The sequence below is a fragment of the Adiantum capillus-veneris genome, chromosome 30 (assembly GCF_014529385.1).
Source record: "Adiantum capillus-veneris isolate H3 chromosome 30, ASM1452938v2, whole genome shotgun sequence".
NCBI classification, from domain to species: Eukaryota; Viridiplantae; Streptophyta; class Polypodiopsida; order Polypodiales; family Pteridaceae; genus Adiantum; species Adiantum capillus-veneris.
In genome coordinates, this window is record NC_140960.1 from 20,842,712 (window position 1) to 20,866,237 (window position 23,526).

Genomic DNA, 23,526 nt, shown 5'->3' on the forward strand with positions numbered 1-23,526 from the left:
AATCCATTTAGGAAATTAGACAACTTTAATTCCTCTTAATTCCCTTTATTGCTACTTGTGAAAACATTAGAATCATTTACGGATTCTCTAACAAAAATCATATACGCAAAAATAGATATTTTCATTGACTTATAAAAAATAAGGGTATTTTCGAGGGATATGGTGTTCCCCAAATCATTAGCATCTATGTACATGCTCTTTTCCTTGCAAGTGAAATAGATTCTCCTTTTAGGGAACTTCATGTTGGCAGCCATGCGGTTGAACCATGGTGTCCCTAGGATAACATCCTCATGTTGGAGGGAAGACATAAAAAAAAGTCTTCTTTGTCAACGTAGCTTTGGACATGAACCCTCAACTTCCCAATAAAGAGAGTAACGGAGGCTTGCTATCCCTTGAAAGCTCCATCGGCAGTTACAATATCTCCCATCTCCAAAGCTTGAATGCCCAACATAGTGGCCAACTCTATTGATATGAAGTTGTGAGTAGAGCCAGGGTCGAAGAGAATAAGGGCATCATGCTCCCTTACTTTTCCCTAAGCATAGGAGAGGTATGAGCCTTTGCAATGAGTATCCTCTTTTGGAGCTTCAACCATGGAATCTCTAGAAGTGTCATTGAGTACATTTCTTTTGGGGCAAGAACGATAGCCATGTCCTTGCTCCCCACACTTAAAGCATTTATGATCTTTACGAAGCCTCTAATTATTTGAGAGAGAGCTTATTTTTACCTTTGTAAGCTCCTTTCTCCTTGGCCTTGTTGTTGTTGGCGTTGGTGTTGCCTTGGGAAGAGTTTTGAGCATTTCTTTTCTCTTTAGCTTTTTTTCGATCCTTGTTTTCCATGGGCTTGAAATTTCTTCTTGCCCTTGTTGGAAATTGATCCTTGAAGCAACCATAGTGTGGTGGATGACTTTGGTGATAGTGCTAGGTCGTTGTGAGTTGACATACTCAGCCATTTCTTCAAGTAATACCACACAAAATTGTTGATTTTGTTTGGCAAAGTCTATCCTTTGAAAGGCTAAAGCTTTGAGATGTAAATTCCAAAACTTGTCTACATATTTGTGGATAGACTTGTTGAAGAGTAGCTTCAAACTTTGCCATTCGGTGAGCACTTTGTCCTTGGCATCGCTTGCAAGGAATTTCTTCATTATAAAACCTTGTAGAGTTTTCCAAGTCTTTGGGGCTTTGCCGTTTCCATGAAGGCTAGCCCACCATTGACGAGTAGCTTTCTTAAAGTGCATAGCTACATGGTGTAGCTAGGAGGACTCCGTGAAGCCGTCTTCTCCAAAGGCTGCATCAAATTGTTGGCTGAAGGCCAATACGTTGTTGGTGGAATCAAAGGTGCCCTCATAGGTGAGAAAAGAGATACTCTTTCCTCCCTCTTTGAATTTCTTGAGCTTTTGGGACCTTCGCCATGTAGGGTAAGTTTTGCGATGTCCTCTCCTCTTGTATTCTCTAGGAGAAAATTTATTGCTTTTGTTGCAAGAGGAGGAAGGTGAAGAAGAAGGAGAAGAGGGTGACCTCTTTCTTGGCTTTTTCTTCCTTTGTTTCCACTCTTCCCTTTTGGAATGACGAGGAGAAGAACTATGGGTTGACCGTTTTCTCTTGGGAGGAGTTGGCGACAGTCTAGACCACCGTCTTTGTGGAGCCACATTTTCAGAGGAACTTAGGGATTTGCTTCTTTCTTGTTCTTTGGATTCCTCCGCTTTTATGGAAGAGAGTCTTCTTTTGGGAGTCTCATCAAGAGACCTCCTAAGCTCTCTCTCTGTCTCCTCTTGAAGAGGAAGGGAAATCCCATAAGCACGAAGTTGCTGAGTAACTTCGGCTTCCAAAGTAGGGTTCCCTATAGTTTTTGCCTATAGCTTGATGCAACCTAGTAACAAGATAATTGATAAACATGGGTGCATCATCATTAGCACCTTCATGTGAAAAATCAAAGTTATCAATGTTAATTCTACTCTCTTGGTTATTGTCAACCATGCTAATTTTACTTATATGTTTACTTAGTGTATCCTTTGGCAATTCAACACCTTAGTTGCTACTACTCTTAGCCTTTGAAAATAAGCACTTAAGTATCTACACCCACGGCTCGAATCGGTTAATTATAAAGGGTAGTGGAGTGGGTTTAACATAACATAATTGCCGAGGGATAGCTCCTTTTGGACTTCTCATGGCTAAAGAATGGTAAAGCTGTAGGAAAGTCTAAAAATACCCCATTATTAAAACCAAAGCTCCTGAGATGTGCACCATATCCCATTTAGTGGGCTCAACAAAATCGATAATTGATCCCAGTTCCACTTATCCTAATATGATTAACAATATCAACCACTAATAGGCTACTTAAGGACCTCACTTCTTAAGAAACAAAAGAGAAACCAAAAGCTATTATACCAATGTAATGGAAATGGCCTATGAACTTTGAGAATAGCGGAATTAATAGAATTAGAGTGAGCATTTTTGTGAGATCACTTTGAGAACATAGAGGGTGAACTTAATTGATGGTAGCAACAGGAACATAGTACTTAATTAACTTGGTATGAGCAATATTTTTGCAAGAGAGAGAGTATTAGAGAACATGCCAATAGTTGAGGACAGGATTTACTTGGAGCCGGCGGTCCCCCGTCCAAAAGACTTTTGTATTATAGATTCTCCCATCAAAGAGACTTGGTACAATACAATCTTTGTATTCTTTGTGACCTTGATGATGCTATGAAGATGGAAAGCTTCATGCATCATGAGCATAACATAAACTTTGCAAAAACCATTAACTATCCCAAGCCTTAGTCCTAAGGCCTCAAACACCTTTAAAGGTTGAGAGAGCTAGCAAGGAATGAGGGTGGGGAAGAGGAAGAAGAATCATTCATCGGAGAAAGAAATAGCTCCTCAATCATCGTCACTCTTCTTGCTTAGCATAGCATAATAGCATAGTAATAAAGATGAAGAAGATGGCAAGCTTAAGCATTGAAGCATGGCTCTTGGTTGGATAATTTGCATTCCATAGCCAAGAGTGTTGGTTGAGGCTCTCCACTTCTCAAACAAGCTTAGAAAAGGAGATGGAGCTTTTGCACTTTCCACTCCATACAATGAGAGAATATGTGTGTGTGTGTGTGTGGGAGAATATAGCCCCCCTCTCAAGATTGGTCCACCTCTCTCTCTCTCTCAGTATTTAATTATATCATTTTGACATGTGTCAGAACTTAATTATTTATTTTTATGCATCTAAATTCTCATTGGATCCCTTTAAAGCCTATCCAATAGGATTCAAGCACATCATGAGGGCCACATGTGGAGGATTTTGATATGTGTCTTTTATGCTTTTTAGTCATTTGGTTTAAATTGAACACTTCAAGCACTTAGTCAATTAAGCATGGAAACCGTTTGCCTCTTGAGAGTTTATCTTTGAATTGGACACTTCAAGAACCTTATTCATTTAAGCATGAGAATCACCTCAAGCTTGGGCAAGGTTCCCACAAACACTTTTACTTTAGTTAGCAAGCCGACAAGTACCTCATGCTTGGGAAGGGTTCCCACCTCAAGGTCATCTCTAGCTTGCCTAAGGTCAAAGGACTTTTTAACACTAACATTTGGATGTCTTTAATGAAGTCAACCCTAATGTCTTTTAAGCTCCATTAGATGCACGTTTCTCTTCAATAGACTACCTCCTTTTAGACCCCTATTGAGATGTAACCATCTCTCCTCTTGGTCCCTTGCTGACGTAAATCTAGAAGCACTTATTGCACATTGCTCTTTGGTAGACCGTCTCTTTTTGAACCCCTATTGAGATGCAACCATTTCTCCTTTTGGTCCCCTTTTGAGATAGGTCTAGTAGCACATATCTATATTCTAACTCTTGTTCCCCTTTTATCTTCCCATATTAAATGATCAACTTAATATGAGAAAATTATTTGGTAAAGTTAGATATTATATTTTATGACATTACCTCTCTCTTGCAATCATAGTCGTCCTCGACTATGAGGTAGAGAAAATAAAGCCTAGTTATTAGTGCATGTTTCTTAGCGGGTAGAGGATCCCTTTTTACCCTGTGGCATCATTCCAGAATGGATAACTAATCCATTTGGTGCTCGGGAGACTTAGCTGCCACAAGCATGTCTTCTCTTTAGTCCATATCATACTTTCAAAGTAGAGTGATAAGTTCTACTTGGTGTTTGGGAGACGTCGTCACCACAAACATGATCCTAAGCATGCATACATCCTAAATTTTGTGCACAATAAAAAAAAGAGAATGAGTCTTATAATTTAAAAACATTGTTCATTTAAAGTGCATTTTCATTTGCTTACTCTACTATAGCATTATAAGCATTGACAAGGTTCATATTATCCTTAAGCTAGGTTCCTTGCATCCCTCTAGCATCTTTAAAAGGTTAATTCGTAAACTTAACAAGATATCATTGGATAATGTTACTGTTTCTTAGTACCTTATCTTTGTGTTGAAGAATCAATTCGGGCTGTAGCACCTCTTCTTGATCTTTGATCTTTGGCGGATCTTCCATTATTGATTCTTTTTGTGGCTCTAATTTGTAAGGCTTGAGTAGACTCACATGGGTAGCATTGTGAATGAGCCAATGGTTGGGCAACTTTAACTAATAAGCCATCTCATTGATTGGATTAAGAATTTTTAAAAGAAAGGAGCATAGTATCTTTTTGGTAGTTTAGCATAATACTCTTGGTGGGTCGTAGAATTCTTGCCCGTAGTATGCCTTAGACGAGCCTTGAGAAACTTTAGCAAGACCCAATCATTTTTCTTAAAGGCTAAGCCTCTTTTGTGCTTATTAGCAGCAACCCTTTTTGCCTTTATTTTGAGATGGATAATACCTCTTTAATATTTTTAAAATATTCTTGTGAGTCTCGACTATATTCATCAGCAGCAGTGAAGATCTACCCATGTACTTTAAGTAGTAAGGACTTTTGGATCTTTCCTCTTTAACCCCGAAAGATGCTTTCTCCATAGAAGTATGTACAATGTCATTGTATGCATACTCTATAAGAGGTAGGTACTTCTCTCATTGAGAACGCCACTCTACTTCCATGACATAGGCTTTTAGTAGATTCAAGAATCGTTATATTAGCTATTTCACTTTGGTAATCCATTTGTGGATGATAGGCCAAAAGAGAAATTTAATCTACTTCCTAAATTCTCAAAGAGACCCTTCTAGAAATTATTGATCATTCTAGAATCGTTGTCCGACACTATGGATGTTGGCAAGACATGATACTTGAAAATTTGAGATCTAAAGAGGGTTGCCATTTGATGTGCCTTAATAGTCTTTTTGACAGGCATAGAGTGTGTTTTCTTGCTAATCCTGGCTACTGAAACAATCCAAGTTGTTTCCCTTGATCAAATTTCAATTTTTGGTATACCACACATTTTGAAACATACTCTTGTATGTTTATTTTTCATGGTAGACCAACAAAAATACATTTCTACTCCTCAAAGAGTAGATTATGGAATCCTTGTTTGCCCCGCATAATGAGAAGCATGGGATTCATACATGACTTTCTTATTGTATTGGTGAGTAACACATAGCATATTGCCGTTTGGAAGATAACCATCCTTCAAGGTGAATGGTTCTTTTTTTCTTCCCTAATACAAAGGGTGTAATTATCTACTTAAAGTCTTGGTCAGTAGCATACTCATCTATCATAAAAGATAGATTATTGTGAGTTGCTATAGACACCACATTTACCCTTGGCTGTTGTGAAAGTGCATCGACCACTTGATTGTGCTTGCCAACAATGTGAGCAATTTGAAATTTAAGTTGCAAAAGAAAATTTTCCCACCTCATTTGTTTGTCGGAGAGCTTGGTTTGTGTCATGAAGTTCTAGAGGCTTTGTGACCCATTAATTTGTAGGATGAATGGAGTCCCCAAGAGATAGTGCTTCCATGTGTCTAGGGCATGTAGAATAGCTAAAAGATCTTTTTTGTATATTCCCACGACGCGTTCATCGGCATTGAGCCTATAACTTTCATATTCTATGGCATGCCCTTATTGAAGCAAAATTGCTCCAAGGCAATCACCACAAGCATCACATTGGACCTCAAATGACTTTGAGAGATCCGGATGCTTGAGGACTGGTTGAGAGGTAAGCTTCTCTTTGAGTTTGTCAAAAGCATTTGTTCTTTAGAAGTCCATGAGTACTTAATGTTCTTCTTTGTTAAGTCATGCAATGGTCCTGCTACTTGAGAGAATTTTGCTATAAAGCATCTATAGTATGCAGATATACCAATAAAGCTTCTTAGCTCATGTAGATTCCTTGAATTAGGCCATGTTTTTGTTACCTCCAAATTTGATGGATCCATATGGATACCATCTTGAGAGGTAATGACCTAAATATTGAATCTATTGTAAAAAATATTCACCTTTCTTTTGATTAATGAAAAGATTATTCTCTCTCACAACTTGAAAGATTACCTGGAGGTGTCTCTTGTACTCCTCAAGAGAATTTGAGTGGCTTGAAGATTTTTGTCCATCATGAGTTTTAATGCGGCTGGAGCATTTGTTAGGCCAAAACTTGTAACTTATCAAATAGATCTTGTATTTGCAGCATGCAAAATCTTTTTGTTTTATAGCAATGCTATTAGTGCTCTATAGTCGACACACATGTGATATTTGCCATCTTTCTTTTGCACTAAAAGTACCGGTGAACAGAATGGAGAGGAGCTAGACCTTACCATCCCCTTTTCCACCAATTCATGCACTTGCCTGATGATCTCCGCTTGTTGAGCTTGTGAAACTCAATAAGGAGGTTTATTAGGCGGTGATCTTCCTAGTAGAAGCTCTATTGCATGGTCATCATCCCCTCGTTTTGTAGGTAGCTCACTAGGGATGTCATCAATGAAAACATCTTGGAATCCATTTAGGAAATTAGACAACTCTAATTTCTCTTGATTCCCTTTATTGCTACTTGTGAAAACATTAGAATCATCTACGGAATCTCCAATAAAAATTATATACGCAAAAAGAGAGCTTTTCTTTGACTTACCAAAAGTAAGTGTATTTTCCAGGGATATGGTGTTCCCCAAATCATGATCATCTATGTACATGCTCTTTTCCCTGTAGGTGAAATAGATTCTCCTTTTAGGGAACTTCATGTTGGCAGCCATGCGGTTGAACCATGGTGCTCCTAGGATAACATGCTCATGTTGGAGAGGCGAGATAAAAAAAAGTCTTCTTTGTCAATGTAGCTTTGGACATGAAGCGTCAACTTCCCAATCAAGGGAGTACGGAGGCTTGATATCCCTTGAAAGCTCCATCGGTAGTTACAGTATCTCCCATCTCCTTGAATGGCCAACTTAGTGGCCAACTCCGTTGATATGAAGTTGTGAGTAGAGCCATGGTCAAAGAGAATAAGGACATCATTCTCTCTTACTTTTTCCCAAGCATAGGAGAGGTATGAGCCTTTGTAATGAGTATTCTCTTTTGGAGCAACCATGGAATCTCTAGGAGTGTCATTGAGTACATTTCTTTTGGGGCAAGAACGATAACCATGCCCTTGCTCCCCATACTTAAAGCATTTATGGTCTTTACAAAAGGCCTCTAATTCTTTGAGAGAGAGCTTATTTTTACCTTTGTAATCTCCTTTCTCCTTGGACTTCTTGCTGTTGGTGTTGGTGTTGCCTTGGGAAGAGTTTTGAGCATCTCTTTTCCCTTTAGCTTCATTTTGATCCTTGTTTTCCATGGACTTGAAATTTCTTCTCTCCCCTTGTTGGAAATTGATCCTTGAAGCAACCGTAGTGTGGTGGATGACTTTGGTGATAGTGCTAGTCCGTTGTGAGTTGACATACTTGGCCATTTCTTCAAGTAATACCAACAGAATTGTTGCATTTGTTTGGCAAAGTCTATTCTTTGAAACTGTGTAGATTTGAGATGTAAATCCCAAAAATTGTCTACATATTTGTGGATAGACTCCTGGAAGAGTAGCTTCAAACTTTGCCATTCGGTGAGCACTTTGTCCTTGGCATCGCTTGCAAGGAATTGCTTCATTATGAAAACTTGTAGAGTTTTCCAAGTCTTTGATGCTTTTTCGTTGCCATGAAGGCTAGCCCACCATTGACAAGTAGATTTCTAAAAGTGCATAGATACATGGTGTGGCTTGGAGGACTCCGTGAAGCCCTCGTCTCCAAAGGCTCAAATTGTTGGATGAAGGCCAATACTTTGTTGGTGAAACCAAAGGTGCCATTGTAGGTGAGAGAAAAGATACTTTTTATCCCTCTTTGAACTTCTTGAGCTTTTGTGATCTTTGCCATGCAGGGTATGATTTGCGATGTCCTTTCCTCTTGTATTCTCTAGGAGAATAACTATTGCTTTCGTTGGAAGAGGAGGGAGGTGAAGAAGAAGGAGAAGAGGGTGATCTCTTTCTTGCCTTTTTCTTCCTTTGTTCCTCTCTTCCCTTTTGGAATGACAAGGAGAAGAACTATGGGTTGACCGTTTCCTCTTGGGAGGAGTCGGTGACAGTCTAGACCACCGTCTTTGTGGAGCCACATCTTCAAAAGAACTTAGGGATTTGCTTCTTTCTCGTTCTTTGGATTCCTCCTCTTTTATGGGAGAGAGTCTTCTTTCAAGAGTCTCATGAAGAGACCTCCTAAGCTCTCTCTCTCTCCTCTTAGAGAGGAAGGGAAATCCCATAAGCACGAAGTTGTTGAGTAAATTTGGCTTGCAAAGTAGGGTTACCTATAGCTTGATGCAACCTAGTAACAAGATAATTGATAAACATGGGGGCATCATCATTAGCACCTTCATGTGCAAAATCAAAGTTATCAATGTTCACTCTACTCTCTTGGTTATTGTTAGCCATGCTAATTATACTTATGTGTTTATTTAGTGTATCCTTTGGCAATTCAAAACCTTAGTTGCTACTCCTCTTAGCCTTTGAAAATAAGCCCTTAAGTATCTACACCCACGGATCAAATTGGTTAATTATAGAGAGTAGTGGAGTGGGTCAAACATAGCAGAATTTTTGAGAGTTAGCTCCTTTTGAAATTCTCATGGCTAAATAAGGGTAAAGCCGTAGGCAAGTCTAAAAAGATCCCATTATTAAGACCAAATCTCTTGAGGTGTACACCATATCCCACATAGTGGGCTCAACAAAATCGATAATAGATCCCAATCCCACTTACCCTGATATATTTAACAATATCAACCACTAATAGGCTACTTAAGGACCTCCCTTCTTAAGAAACAAAAGAGAAACCAAATGCTATGATACCAATGTAATGGAAATGGCCTATGAACTTTGAGAATAGCGGAATTAATAGAATTAGAGTGAGCATTTTTGTGAGATCACTTTGAGAACATAGAGGGTGAACTTAATTGATGGTAGCAACAGGAACATAGTACTTAATTAACTTGGTATGAGCAATATTTTTGCAAGAGAGAGAGTATTAGAGAACATGCCAATAGTTGAGGACAGGATTTACTTGGAGCCGGCGGTCCCCCGTCCAAAAGACTTTTGTATTATAGATTCTCCCATCAAGAGAGACTTGGTACAATACAATCTTTGTATTCTTTGTGACCTTGGTGATGCTATGAAGATGGAAAGCTTCATGCATCACGCGCATACCATAAACTTTGCAAAAAGCATTAAGTATCCCAAGCCTCAATCCCAAGGTCTCAAACACCCTCGAAGGTGGAGAGAGCTAGGGGTGAATGAGGGTAGGGAAGAGGAAGAAGAATCATTCATAGGAAAAAGAAATAGTTCCTCACATATCATCACTCTTCTTGCTTATCATAGCATAATGGCATAGTAATGAAGATGAATAAGATGTCAAGCTTAAGCAACGAAGCATGGCTCTTGGTTGGATTGCATTTCATAGCCAAGAGTGTTGGTGTAGGCTCTCTACTTCTCAACAATCTTGGAGAAGGAGATGGAGCTCTTGCACTTTTCACTTTACACAATGAGAGAGTGTGTGTGTGTGGTTGTGGGAAAGTATACCCCCTCTCATACTTGGTCCACCTCTCTCTCTCTCTCTCTCGTATTATTTAATTATATCATTTGCAAACATGTCTTCTTTTTTCTCTTTGAGAGAAAGAACTTTATTATTTATTTTTATGCATCTAAATTCTCATTGGACCCCTTTAAATCCTATCAAATAGGATTCAAGCACATCATGAGGGCCACATGTGGAAGAGTTTGACATGTGTCTTTTATGCTTCTTAAGTCATTTGGTTTGAATTGAACAATTCAAGCACCTAGTCTTTCAAGCATGGAAACCATTTATGGCTCTTGAGATTTTATCTTTGAATTGAACACTTCAAGAACCTTAGTCATTTAAGCATACAAATAACCTCAAGCTTTGGGCAAGGTTCCTACAAACACTTTAAGCAATTTAGTTAGCAAGCCGACAAGCACCTTATACTTGGGTAGGATCCCACCTCAAGGTTAGTCCTAGCTTGCCTAAGGTCAAAGGATTTTTTAATACTAACTTTTGGAGGTCTTTAATGAAGCTAACCCTAAGGTCTTTTAAGATCCATTAGATGTACGTTTCTCTTTGATAGACTACCTCCTTTTGGACCCCTATTCAGATGTAACCATCTCTCCTCTTGGTCCCTTGCTGAGGTAAATCTAGAAGCCCTTAGTGGATATTACTCTTTGGTAGACCTCTCCTTTTGGACCCATATTGAGATGCAACCATTTCTCCTTTTGGGCCCCTATTGAGATAGGTCTAGAAGCACATATCTATATCCTAACTCTTGTTCCCCTTTTATCTTCCCATATTAAATGATCAGTTTATTATGAGAAAATCATTTGGTAAAGGTAGATAATATATTTTATGACATACCATGATGCTATGGCATATGTTTGCACAATTTTGAGAGCCTTTCTAATCACCTCAGGGCAAGCTTTTAGGAAGAGCAACGAGTCATCCGCAAAGAGCTTAGCTATTAATTGGTTGCTATTAGGCAGAGATAGCCCTTGAATCTCCCCTTTCACAGCACTATCCTTGAGTAAGGTCACTAGAGGTTGAGATCCAATGGTAAACAAAAGAGGGGCAAGAGGGCACCCATGTTTGATGGATCTCTTGACCTCAAATGTTCCGACAATTCTCTCATTGAATAGAAGCTCGATTGGCTACTAGCACCAAAGGTACTCACTAGCCTACACATTTGAGGCCCAAAACCTAGAGATTTGATGACATCTTCAATAAATGACCATGTGATCCTATCATAGGCTTTGTCTAAATCCAACTAGTAAGATACACTCTTGCTTAGTGAGCTTGGCATACTCTATGCCCACTATTTTAGCTAGAATGTTATCAAAAATTGATCTTACCTTGATAAAACAATGCTGGTGGGGGGTGATAATTATTTTTTCTAAAAGGGGAGAAAGCATGAGGGCAACGATTTTGGCAATAATCTTGTAGGCTACCTGACATCATGGTAATGGGCCAGCCATGTTTTAGTTGGGAGAAGCACACTTGCTTTGGGATAGGTTTGATGAGGCTCCTTTTGATACTTAGATCCAAGACACCATCCACCAGTGCTTGGTTAGCCATTATCCTGATAGGGGACTTCAACTCGTCCCAAAATTCCTTGAAAAATTCAGCTGTCATTTTGTCACACCCAAGGGATTTCTCTTTGCCTAGGGCTTGAAGTGCGAAAGAGCATTCCTCCTCGGTGAATTCCTTCTCCAGGAGGTTGGAGTCCGAGATGGAGACCGTTTTTTGGACACTTCCAAGAAGATTAGCTCTGGCTTCATCCACTTCTAGGGATTGGGCCTCATGCTTTCCTATGATATTTCGTTGAAGGTGATCAAGCATCATATGAGCCATTTTATATGGGTCCACTACCTCATTTCCTTCCCCATCTATGAGCAACTGGACTATTCCCCGATTTCTCTTGACTTTGAGGGCCCTATAGAAGCAAGTTTGATTAGCCTCCCCCGGTTGAAGGAAAGTTTCTTTGGACAAGATTTTGGCCTTCCTCACCTCTTCCAGTTGGTAGTCAATCAATTCTCCCTTGGCTTCAAGCCAAATTCTATGCTCTGCTTCCAGGGTAGACCCTTCTTGTTTTTTTAAGTTTAATAGGTTAAACTTCATCTCCGAGTTGCTTCATGCTCCCCTCGTGGTGCCTCATCCTTGTGGGCCTTGCAATTTTGATTGCCTTTTGAATATTCTTGGAAAATATTTCCCAAGCCCTAGGGCTTGCCACATGTACATCCTTCCAAAGTTTGCTCATTGCTTTAAAGGCAAGCTTTTAAATAGGGGGTCTTTGAATAAGTGAGCCCCCATCGAGAATAGCTTCTTGGAGCCTTGTGGACAATGAGCTTCTCCTTTAGTTTTTTTGAGTTTCATGCTTAATGGAAGGTGATCTGACAGGCACTGTGAGGTTACCACCTTTATCTCGAGCAAAGATGGTAGCCAATCGGCTTGGTGAGAGCAGTAGCAATGATCTAGTCAAGATGCCGCACTGGCATACTACAGAGTAGTGCATGTAAACTTGGGCATGTCATTCCAAGGACCCACTCCCACATGTCTATTAAAGCCCACCTCTCAAACAGGCTTAGCCATTTGGATCTTTTGGACCTAACTAGCATGGATGGTGAGCCCGTTCTGTCCTTTCTCTTCTCAACCATATTGAAGTCTCCCACTAGAATCCATTCCCCTTCAACCTGGATCTCTTCTAGTTTCTTCCATAGCTTTGCTCTTTCCTTCACCGAGCAGGGTCCATAAATATTGGTAATGGTAATAAGCTGATCTCCCTGTTTGATCTAAACTCCTAGAGCTTTCCCAGAAGGGTGGTTGAACACCACCTTGGGCTCTAGTTCCCTGTTCACAACAGTGAGGACGCCATTGTACCCATCAACACATTCTCCAAGAAGATGATCTTCTTCCCTAGAGGTTGCTTTCTCTTGCTTGTAGCATCTAGGTGATACTCTTGAATAGCCCAAAAATTGATGCCTTTACCCTTCCTAACTTACTCCCAGAACATGGCACCCTTCTTTTGGGTCTTGAGAATATAGAGCAAACTCTTCCATCATTGAGAAAGGGGCACGAATTCCTCCACCTCATGGAACTCTTCTTTTGTGCCCTCTTTCCTACTGTCCTCGCCCATTTGTCCTTTCCCGTTCCCCTAAGTTACCATCAGGTTTTCCAGGTTGACCTCCCGAAGAACCTCGAATAGATTATTGTATAGAGACAAGAATTTGGGGGTGTTTGGAGGGGTTTCCTTAATTTTCCTAGCTTCTCTTGTTAGCTGCTCAGCTAACGAAGCCAAAAAAAGAGGATCAAAGGACACCATTCTTAATTTTATTCCAATTGATTGTATTAAACTCCTTTGTATTATGATAAATCCTGCAAAGTCCAAAGTTGTTGTAACATTATGGATTGCCAATGAGTCTAAAGGGGCCGAGAGCTTCTGAGTTTGTAACTTTATGCACTTCTTAAGCCTTATTATTGAGCTTAAATATTTAGGAATCCATTTTTTGTGTCATAAAAATCTAATATCTAACCAACCCAAATAATTTTCTCATATTAAACTGATCATTTAATGTGGGAGAGTAGACGGGAACAAGGGTTAGAATATAGATATGTGCTTTCGGGTCTATCTCAATGCCACGGGGCCAATGGTAAAGGGGCCCAAATGAGAGATGATCTGTCAAAGAGCAAGGTTAGCTAATGAAGACAAAAGAACTTAGGGTTAGCTTCATTAAAGAACTCCAAGGGTTAGTGTTAAAAGTCCTTTGACCTTAGGTAAGCTAGGGTTGAGCTTGAGGTGGGAACCCGGCCCAAGCTTGCGGTGCTTGTCGTACTTGCTTACTAAGGTGCTTGAGGTGCTTGTCGTGCTTACTGACTAAGATGCTTGAGCTGCTTGTTGTGCTTGCCGACTAGGGAGCTTGAGGTGCTTGTGGGAACACTACCCAAGCTTGAGGTGCTTTGTCATGCTTGCTGACTAAGGTGCTTGAGGAGAAGGTGTTCCACAAAGTCAACAAAGATCCCTACAAGGAGGGGGGCGAGCACTACAAGAAAGGGTTAGAGAGAGAACACTCACACCGTCACACAAGGCAAGCTTGGTACAAAGAAAGCAAATAGGACACTTGTCAAGCTCCTCCTCATGTTGACCTCATGGTGTGCCTAAAGCCTATTGGTTGGCCTCCCAAGGGTCCAATGATAAATTAGTTAATTTAATTAAATTTTTTTGCATTTATCAAGTCCTCTCTCAAAGGAGAAAGGGGGACACTTGTCCCAAGACTACCCTTGTTGCTTGTTATTCATCTGCATGCGATTGGCTAGGCTTGTAGGGGTCCAATGAGCTTCAAGCATGAGCTACAAGGGGGGGGTTGACCAAAGCAAGAAGGGGGGCTACTTGGGGGGGTATACTCTCCCACACACACTCACACACACTCTCATTGCACACTCACACACACTCTCATTGTGTGAAGTGCAAAGTGCAAGAGCTCCATCTCCTTCTCCAAGCTAGTAGAGAAGTTGAGAGCCTACACCACCACCCTTGGCTATGGCATGCAAATCCAACCAAGAGCCATATGCTTCAATGCTTAAGCTTGCCATCTTCTCCATCCTCATTACTATGCTATTATGTATGCTAGCAAGAAGAGTGATGATAAGTGAGGAACTATTTCTTTCTCCTATGGAATGTTTCTTCTTCCTCTTCCCTACCCTCATTCCCCGCTAGATCTCTCCACCTTCAAAGGTGTTTGAGGCCTTGGGATAGTTAATGCTTTTTGAAAAGTTTATGTTATGCTAGTGATGCATGAAGCTTTCCATGTTCATTGCATCTCCTAGGTCACAAAGGAACACAAAGATTGTATTGTACCAAGTCTCTCTTGATGGGAGAATCTATAATACAAATGCCTATTGGAGGGGGGACCGGCTCCACATAAATATGGTCCTCAACTCCTGTCATGTTCTCTAAACTCTCTCTCTTGCAAAATTATTGTTCATGTCAAGTTAACTAAGTATTATGTTTATGTTGCTACCATCAATTAAGTTCACCCTCCATGCTCACAAAGTAATCTCACAAAAATGCTTTCTCTAATTTTCCTAATTTCGCTACTCTCAAAGTTCATAGGCCATTTCCATTACATTGGTATCAGAGCATTTGGTTTCTCTTTTCTTGCTTAAGAAGAGAGATCCTTAAGTATCCTATTAATGGTTGATTATATTAATTATATTAGGGTAAGTGGCACTGGGATCTATTATCGGTTTTGTTGAGCCCACTATGTGGGATATGGTGCACACCTTGAGAGCTTTGGTCTTAATAATGGAGTCTTTTTAGACTTGCCTACGGCTTTACCATTATTGAGCCATAAGAAGTCTGAAAGGAGCTATCCCTCAACAACTCTGCAATATTAGACCCACTCCACTACTCTCTATAATTAACCAATTCGAGCCGTGGGTGTAGATACTTAAGTGCTGATTTGCAAACGCTAAGAGGAGTAGCAACTAAGGTTTTGAATTGTCAAGAATACACCAAGTAAACACATAAGTTTAATTAACATGGTTGTTGACAATAACCAAGAGAGTATAATGAACATTGATAACTTTGATTTTGCACATGAAGGTGCTAATGATGATGCCCCCATGTTTGTCAATTATCTTGTTACTAGGTTGCATCAAGCTATGGGCAACCTTGCTTTGCAAGCCAAAGTTACTCAAGAACTTCGCGCTTATGGGATTTCCCTTCCTCTCTAAGAGGAGAGAGAGCTTAGGAGGCCTCTTGATTAGGTAGAACCCCAAAAGAAGACTCTCTCCCATACGAGAGGAGGAATCCAAAGAACGGGAAAGTGATGAATCCCTAAGTTCCTCTAAAGATGTGGCTCCATGAAGACGATGACCTAGATGGTCGCCAACTCCTTCCAAGAGAAAATGGTCAACCCACAGTCCTTCTCCTTGTCACTCTGAAAGGGAAGAGATGAAACAAAGGAAGAAAAGGGTAAGAAAGAGGTCACCCTCTTCTCCTTTTTCTTCACCTTCCTCCTCTTGCGACGAAAGCTATGGCTATTCTCCTAGAGAATACAAGAGGGGAGGACATCACAAATCTTACTCTGCATGGCGAAGGTCACAAAAGCTCAAGAAGTTCAAAGAGTGAGGAAAGAGTATCTCTTTTCTCACCTATGATGGCGCCTTTGGCGACACCAACAAAGTATTGGCCTTCATCCAGCAATTTGATGCGGCATTTGGAGACGAGGGCTTCACGAAGTCCTCCAAGCTACGCCATTTAGCTATGCACTTCCAAAAATCGGCTCGTCAATGGTGGGCTAGCCTTTGTGGCAATAGTGAAGCCCGAAAGACATGGAAAGCTCTACAAGTTTCCATCATGAAGCAATTCCTTGCAAGCGAGCAAAGGACAAAGTGCTTACCGAATGGCATAGTTTGACAAGCTAGAGTTCCAAATCTTGAAGCTTTGCAAGAACTCCAATAGGTCAACTTCAACACACTTTAGAGGTTGGAAGTGGAGACTCAAGGTTTCAAGGATCACCTAAGTACACTTCTATCTTTTTGTATTTTGGCACCAAGATAGACATTTGTTTTATAACACAAGTGGCTTATACAATATGCCATGTTCATCATAGCTGTTTGGGGATGTGCACACACACACACACACACATACACACACACACTCTCACAGACACATTCTATATATATACCTATGCATGTGTGTGTGCACGTGCGTGTGTGTGTGTGTGTGTGTGTGTGTGAGAGAGAGAGAGAGAGAGAGAGAGAGAGAGAGAGAGAGAGAGAGAGAGAGAGAGAGAGAGAGATCAATGTACTTGTGTCAGAGTTGCAAATAATTTTGTATGTTAAATCTTGTTAAGTATGAAACAACAAAAAGTAAACCAAAAGCAAGTGAATCTTTCAAAGGAACAAGCAAATTAGGGGGCATCGTGACTGGTTGGCACATTTTTGCCTTGCACGACAACGAAGGGCGAAGCGTATGATGGACCTTCCTGTCCAAAGGCTAACTAAGGGAATATCCCTTCTTTAGGAAGGACAAGGGCACCTTTCAATTTCAAGGCCGGATCACAATTGTGACTAGTAGTTGTTATATTAACCCATCGAAGAATGTACAATGAACCTCGACAACATTTCCAAAAAGGGATTGGATCAAAAAAATCAAGATCTCGTGCCCTATTCAACAAGGTTAATCCAATAGGCAAGAATTGCTCACAACAAGCTCAGTTCCAAGAAGAGTCCGGGCCTAAGGAGTGTGCCAAAGTCTCATAAGAGTCAAAAAGGAGGTTAAACAAAGCTATATGAAATTGAAACGGATCCTTTGTAGCGTGCAAGATGCATTTTGCTTTGCCACGTTCTAAGGGATTTTGATGTTTTGTAGCTCAAGTGTCACCATTTGAGCTTGACTTCTTGCACGATGAGTCATGTCTTCTATACAGTTCTAACACTTGAAAATTTCACCTATCTTATATGAAATCATTGTGAGAGTCTGTTCTCTTTCATATTGAATCTAAGTGAACTTTTGCTAGAGTTGATGGAGTACTCTAAATCTTCATGAAATCACATCACTTTCAATTTTCAAACTACATACTTTGATTGCCCTACATATATATCTATATTTGGCTCCTCCCTATCTTATTGGGAATCTTCAGAGGTTGTTTGCGTACTTTGATGGATGTGGTTGCCATATAAAATTCATCAGGCAAAAATTATCTTGGACTTGAGCTTGCGAACTTCTCACACAAACGACTCTATTGTAAGCCTGTCCACCATCGATAAATGGGTACATTGATAAAACAAAATAAAAATAAAAATAACATTTTTATAAAAAAGAAAGATTTAATAAACAAAGAAAACAATGAAATAATTTATCAAAAATAAATATTTTTGAATTCCTTAAATGAAAGGACTCTTTACAAGAAAATTACAATATTCAAATTTTTCAATAAATCAATACTTTACATCATGGATCAAACTCCGTTGAATACACTTTTTAATTTTTTGTTCTATAAAGCTTTTCTCAATATGCAAAAAAGAAAACGTGAATGCAACTTTGATTCGAAAAATAACATTTAAAAATGAGTGAAATCTTGGAAATACCATTTGAAAGGCACAACATTTCTTTCCTTTCAATACTTTCAAGCTCTCTTGAGGACAAATGTCTCACAATTAGAATTGAACTACCTTCACCCATATGATACTAAGACCTTTATCGTGCCAAAAACAAGTGAAAAGGTCAATGTGTCTTTCTAAAAAAATAAGAAAGTGATAAAGTCATTAGGCCGAGTTTTACTGGGATTGGTGTCCGAGAAAGGATTGCCTCAACTTAGCCTTGAACCAATTGAAAATCGAGACTAGCCTGTTGCAAACCATGGTAAAGGGAAGAAAAAAATAATATGTGAGAAATAATTCAAAAATCTTGCAAATATATGCTAGTATTTCCAGTTCGCTTCGTGAAGAGGAAATTCGACGGAAGGAGGCTTAATAAAAGAGATTTTTTTGAATATTGAGTATAATTAGTTTATAGAATGCAAGAAAAGTCAAGCCATATGAGGCTGTGAAATTAAATGTGAAAGAAATTAAATTTTATATGTGTGTGTGTGTGTGTGTGTGGATCTATATAATTTACTAGAATTATGCAAGGTAAAGCTTAATTTTAAAATTCTAAAACAACAAAATGCAAGAAAAATCAATGCATGTCAAGATGTGAAATGAAAGCTGAAATAAAGAGATCCATTTACTATTTTAAACATGCCTGAAATAACATTTAAAGTGATTCTCAATCATCATTGAAAATATTGAAAGTATGCCTAGTCCAATTCTCCTCTAAGACTTCTTTTAGAAAGCAAAACAAGTGAAAGGGTCACGATGGCTTTCAAAAACAATAAGAAAGTGATAAAATTGTTTAAATTAGTATCAGTGTTTGGGAAAGGATTGCATCAGCTTAATCTTGAACTGATTGAAAATCGAGACTAGATAGCTGCAAACCATGGTAAACAAAAAACGGATGAAATATGTGAGAAAGTTGTCCAAACATTTTACAAATCTCAAAATTTCTGCTAGTATTTCCGTTTTTTTTCTTTGTGAGAAGGAAACTTGATCAGCAACCGCTTAATAAAAGAGACTTTCTTGAATGTTAACACTAATTGGAATCAAGCTATAAAATGCAAAAAATATAAAGCCATGTGAAGTTGTGAAATGTAAGGTGAAATAAAAAGAACTAATTAATATATGTGTGTGTGTAGAATTTATAAGAATTATGCAAGGTGAAGCTTCAGTTTACCATTCTAAAATAATAGAATGCAAAAAAAACATATATGTTGTGTGTGTGTGTGTGTGTGTGTGTAAAATTTACTTAAATTATTCACTTTAGCATTCTAAAACAATAGAATGCAAGAAAAGTAAAGACAAGATGTAAAATGAAAGGTAAGTCTCCATCATGCACTCAAAACTATCAAGTCCCCCTAACCCAGCCCAGCACTAAGGGTTTCTTTTAGAAAGCCAAAAATGAGCCATACCACTAGCGCTAGCCTTAGTAGCCAAAGGGTTCATGAAGGTAGTTCAAATTTCCTTGAAAGACAAGTGTCCTAAGGGTCTCAAAAGTTTTGTGAATAGAAAGCTAAAACTTTTGGATAGAAAGCTATATAGCCCAAGACTTTATTTACTTTTTTTTTTTGCATGCTTGAAAATGACTTCAAAGATTAATGATTAAACAATATATTCATAGGAGTTTGATTCTATGATGTGAAGACTAATGTTCGAGAAAGGTGTACCTGAGCTTAGTCCTGAGCCGGTTGAAAATCAAGATTAGCCAATTGCAAAGGGTGTAAAGGAAAAAAACTTGATAATTTAAACATCTTGTAAATTTAAAAATTTCTGCTAGTATTTTGAGTGTGCATATATATAAGTAAGAAACTCGTCCCTTAGGCAAAAAGACAATTTCCCGAACACTGTATGAGGTATTGATAAATGGTCCTCTCATTTAAGGATTGAAAAAAAATCACTTCACTAAATTGTTTTATTATTTTCTTATTCTTCTTCTTCTTCTTCTTCTTCTCTCTCTCTCTCTCTCTCTCTCTCTAGCTCTTGCATCCTTCCTCGACATACGCATCGTGGAGATAATCTGGGGGGACGGCCACATAGGCATAGTGGAGATGCCGTGGGGGGGACGACTATGTAGGTGCAAGTCCATGAATGGCGGGGGAAGCTTAGGCACAAGCTCATAGGAAAGGAAAATTTGCAGGCTCGTAGGGACACGTCAAGAGGTAGGGAAGGGCAACACATAGATGAGAGAAGGTTTTTGCGACATGAGCAGGAAGTGAGGACTAGATGATGAGGGTAGAGAAAATCTTGAAGGCACCTTTCAATTAATGTATTTTATTTTACGTGAACTAGTAAGAGCCACTTTTTAAAAATATATAACTCAATTTTACATTAAAACACAACAAAAAGTCCATATGATTGTAGGAACTTATTTGAACTTACTCTCCTTTATTCCCTCTCGACTTAGCATGCCTTCATGCCTCTTCACCTTGTTTCATTAGTTTGGTATGGTTCAAGTATGTCTCAAATATTTTTTTTTTCAAAGAAAAAAATATATACATACACTGTCATAAATTATCTAACTTTACCAAATGATTTCTCATATTAAACTGATTATTTAATATGGGAAGATACAATGGGAACAAAAGTTAGGATATAGGTATGTGCTTCTAGACCTATCTCAATAGGGGACCAAAAGGAGAAATGGTTGCATCTCAATAGGGATCCAAAAGAAGACGGTCTACCAAAGAGCAATGTGCAATAAGTGCTTCTAGATTTACCTCAGCAAGGGACCAAGAGGAGAGATGGTTACACCTCAATAGGGGTCCAAAAGTAAGTAGTCTATCAAAGAGCAACGTGCATCTAATGGAGCTTAAAAGACCTTAGGGTTAGCTTCATTAAAGGCCTACAAAAGTTATTGTTAAGAAGTCCTTTGACCTTAGGCAAGCTAGGGATAACCTTGAGGTGGGAATCCTACCCAGGCATGAGATGCTAAGATTCTTAAAGTGGTTGTGAAAACCTTGCCCAAAGCTTGAGGTGATTTTTATGCTTAAATGACTAAGGTTCTTGAAGTGTTCATTTCAAAGATAAACTCTAAAGAGGCATAAAAAGTTTCCATGCTTGATTGACTAAGTCCTCTAAGTATTCATTTCAAACCAAATGACATAATAAGCATAAAAGACACATGTTCAAATGATCCTCCACATGTGGCCCTCATGATGTGCTTGAATCCTATTGGATATGTTTTAAAGGGGTCCATTGAGAATTTAAATACATAAAAATAAATAATTAAGTTTTTTCTCTCAAAGAGGAAAAAGAGGACACATGTCCAAATGAAATAATTAAATAATAAGATAGATAGATGGAGAGAGAGAGAGAGAGAGAGAGAGAGAGAGAGAGAGAGAGAGGTGTGGACCAAGCATGAGAGGGGGGTATACTCTCCCACACACACATACACACACATTCTCTCATTGTGTGAAGTGCAAAGTGCAAGAGCTCCATCTCCTTCTCCAAGCTTGTTGAGAAGTGGAGAGCGTACATCAACACTCTTGGCTATGGAATGTAAATCTCACCAAGAGCCATGCTTCAATGCTTAAGCTTGCCATCTTCTTCATCTTCATTACTATGCTATTATGCTATGCTAAGCAAGAAAAGTGATGATAAGTGAGGAATTATTTCTTTCTCCTATGAATGATTCTTCTTCCTCTTCCCTACCCTCATGCCCCGCTAGCTCTCTCCACCTTCGAAGGTGTTTGAGGCCTTGTGACTGAGACTTGGGATAGTTAATGCTTTTTGCAAAGTTTATGCTATGCTCGTGATGCATGAATCTTTCCATCTTCATAGCATCACCAAGGTCACAAGGAACACAAAGATTGTGTTGTACCAAGTCTCTCTTGATGGGAAAATCTATAATACAAACGCCTTTTGGAAGGGGGACCAGCTCCAGGTAAATCCAGTCCTCAACTATTGTCATGTTTTCTAATACTCTCTCTCTTGCAAAAGTATTGTTCATACCAAGTTAATTAAGTACTATGTTCATGTTGCTACCATCAATTAAGTTCACCCTCTATGTTCTCAAAAAGTAATATCGAAAAACTGCTCACTCTAATTCTATTAATTCCACTATTCTCAAAGTTCATAGGCCATTTTCATTATATTGGTATCAGAGCATTTGGTTTCTCTTTTCTTGCTTAAGAAGAGAGGTCCGTAAGTAGCCTATTAATGGTTGATTTTGTTAATTATATTAGGGTAAGTGGGACTGGGATCTATTATCCGTTTCGTTGAGCCCACTATGTGGGATATGGTGTACACCGCGGGAGCCTTGGTCTTAATAATGTGGTCTTTTTAGACTTGCCTACGGCTTTACCATTATTCAGCCACATAAGAAGCCCAAAAGGAGCTATCCCTTGGCAATCTGCTATGTTAGACCCACTCCACTACTCTACTCTCTATAATTAACCATTTTGAGCCGTGGGTGTAGATACTTAAGTGCTTTTTTTCAAAGGCTAAGAGGAGTAGCAACTAAGGTTTTGAATTGCCAAAGGATACACTAAGTAAACACATAAGTATAATTAGCATGGTTGACAATAACCAAGAGAGTAGAATGAACATTGATAACTTTGATTTTGCACATGAAGGTGCTAATGATGATTCCCCCATGTTTAGCAATTATCTTGTTACTAGGTTGCATCAAGCTATGGGCAACCCTACTTTGCAAGCCGAAGTTACCCAACAACTTCGTGCTTATGGGATTTCTCTTCCTCTCCAAGAGGAGAGAGAGTTTAGGAGGCTTCTTGATGAGATTCCCAGAAGAAGACTCTCTCTCATAAGAGAGGAGGAATCCAAAGAACGAGAAAGAAGTGAATCCCTAAGTTCCTCTAAAGATATGTCTCCACAAAGACGGTGGTCTAGACTGTTGCCAACTCTTCCCAAGAGGAAACGGTCAATGCATAGTTCTTCTCCTTGTCATTCCAAAAGGGAAGAGAGGAAACAAAGGAAGAAAAAGGCAAGAAAGAGGTCACCCTCTTCTCCTTCTTCTTCACCTTCCTCCTCTTACGATGAAAGCAATAGTTATTCTCCTAGAGAATAAAAGAGGAGAGGACATGGCAAATCATACCCTGCATGGCAAAGATCACAAAATCTCAAGAAGTTCAAAGAGGGATAAAAGAGTATCTCTTTTCTCACCTATGATGGTACCTTTGGTACCACAGACAAAGTATTGGCCTTCATTCAATAATTTGATGCGGCCTTTGGAGACGAGGGCTTCATAGAGTCCTCCAAGCTACATCATGTAGCTATGGACTTCCAAAAATCTGCTCATCAATGGTGGGCTAGCCTTTGTGGAAATGGCGAGGCCCCAAAGACATGGAAAACTCTACAAGTTTTCATCATGAAGCAATTCACGATGCAAAGGACAAAGTGCTTACCGAATGGCAATGTTTGAAGCTACTCTTTAATGAGTCTATCCACATGTAAACAAGTTTTGAGATTTACATCTTAAAGCTACAATCTTTCAAAGGATAGACTTCACCAAACAAAAGCAACAATTTTTTGCGGTATTAC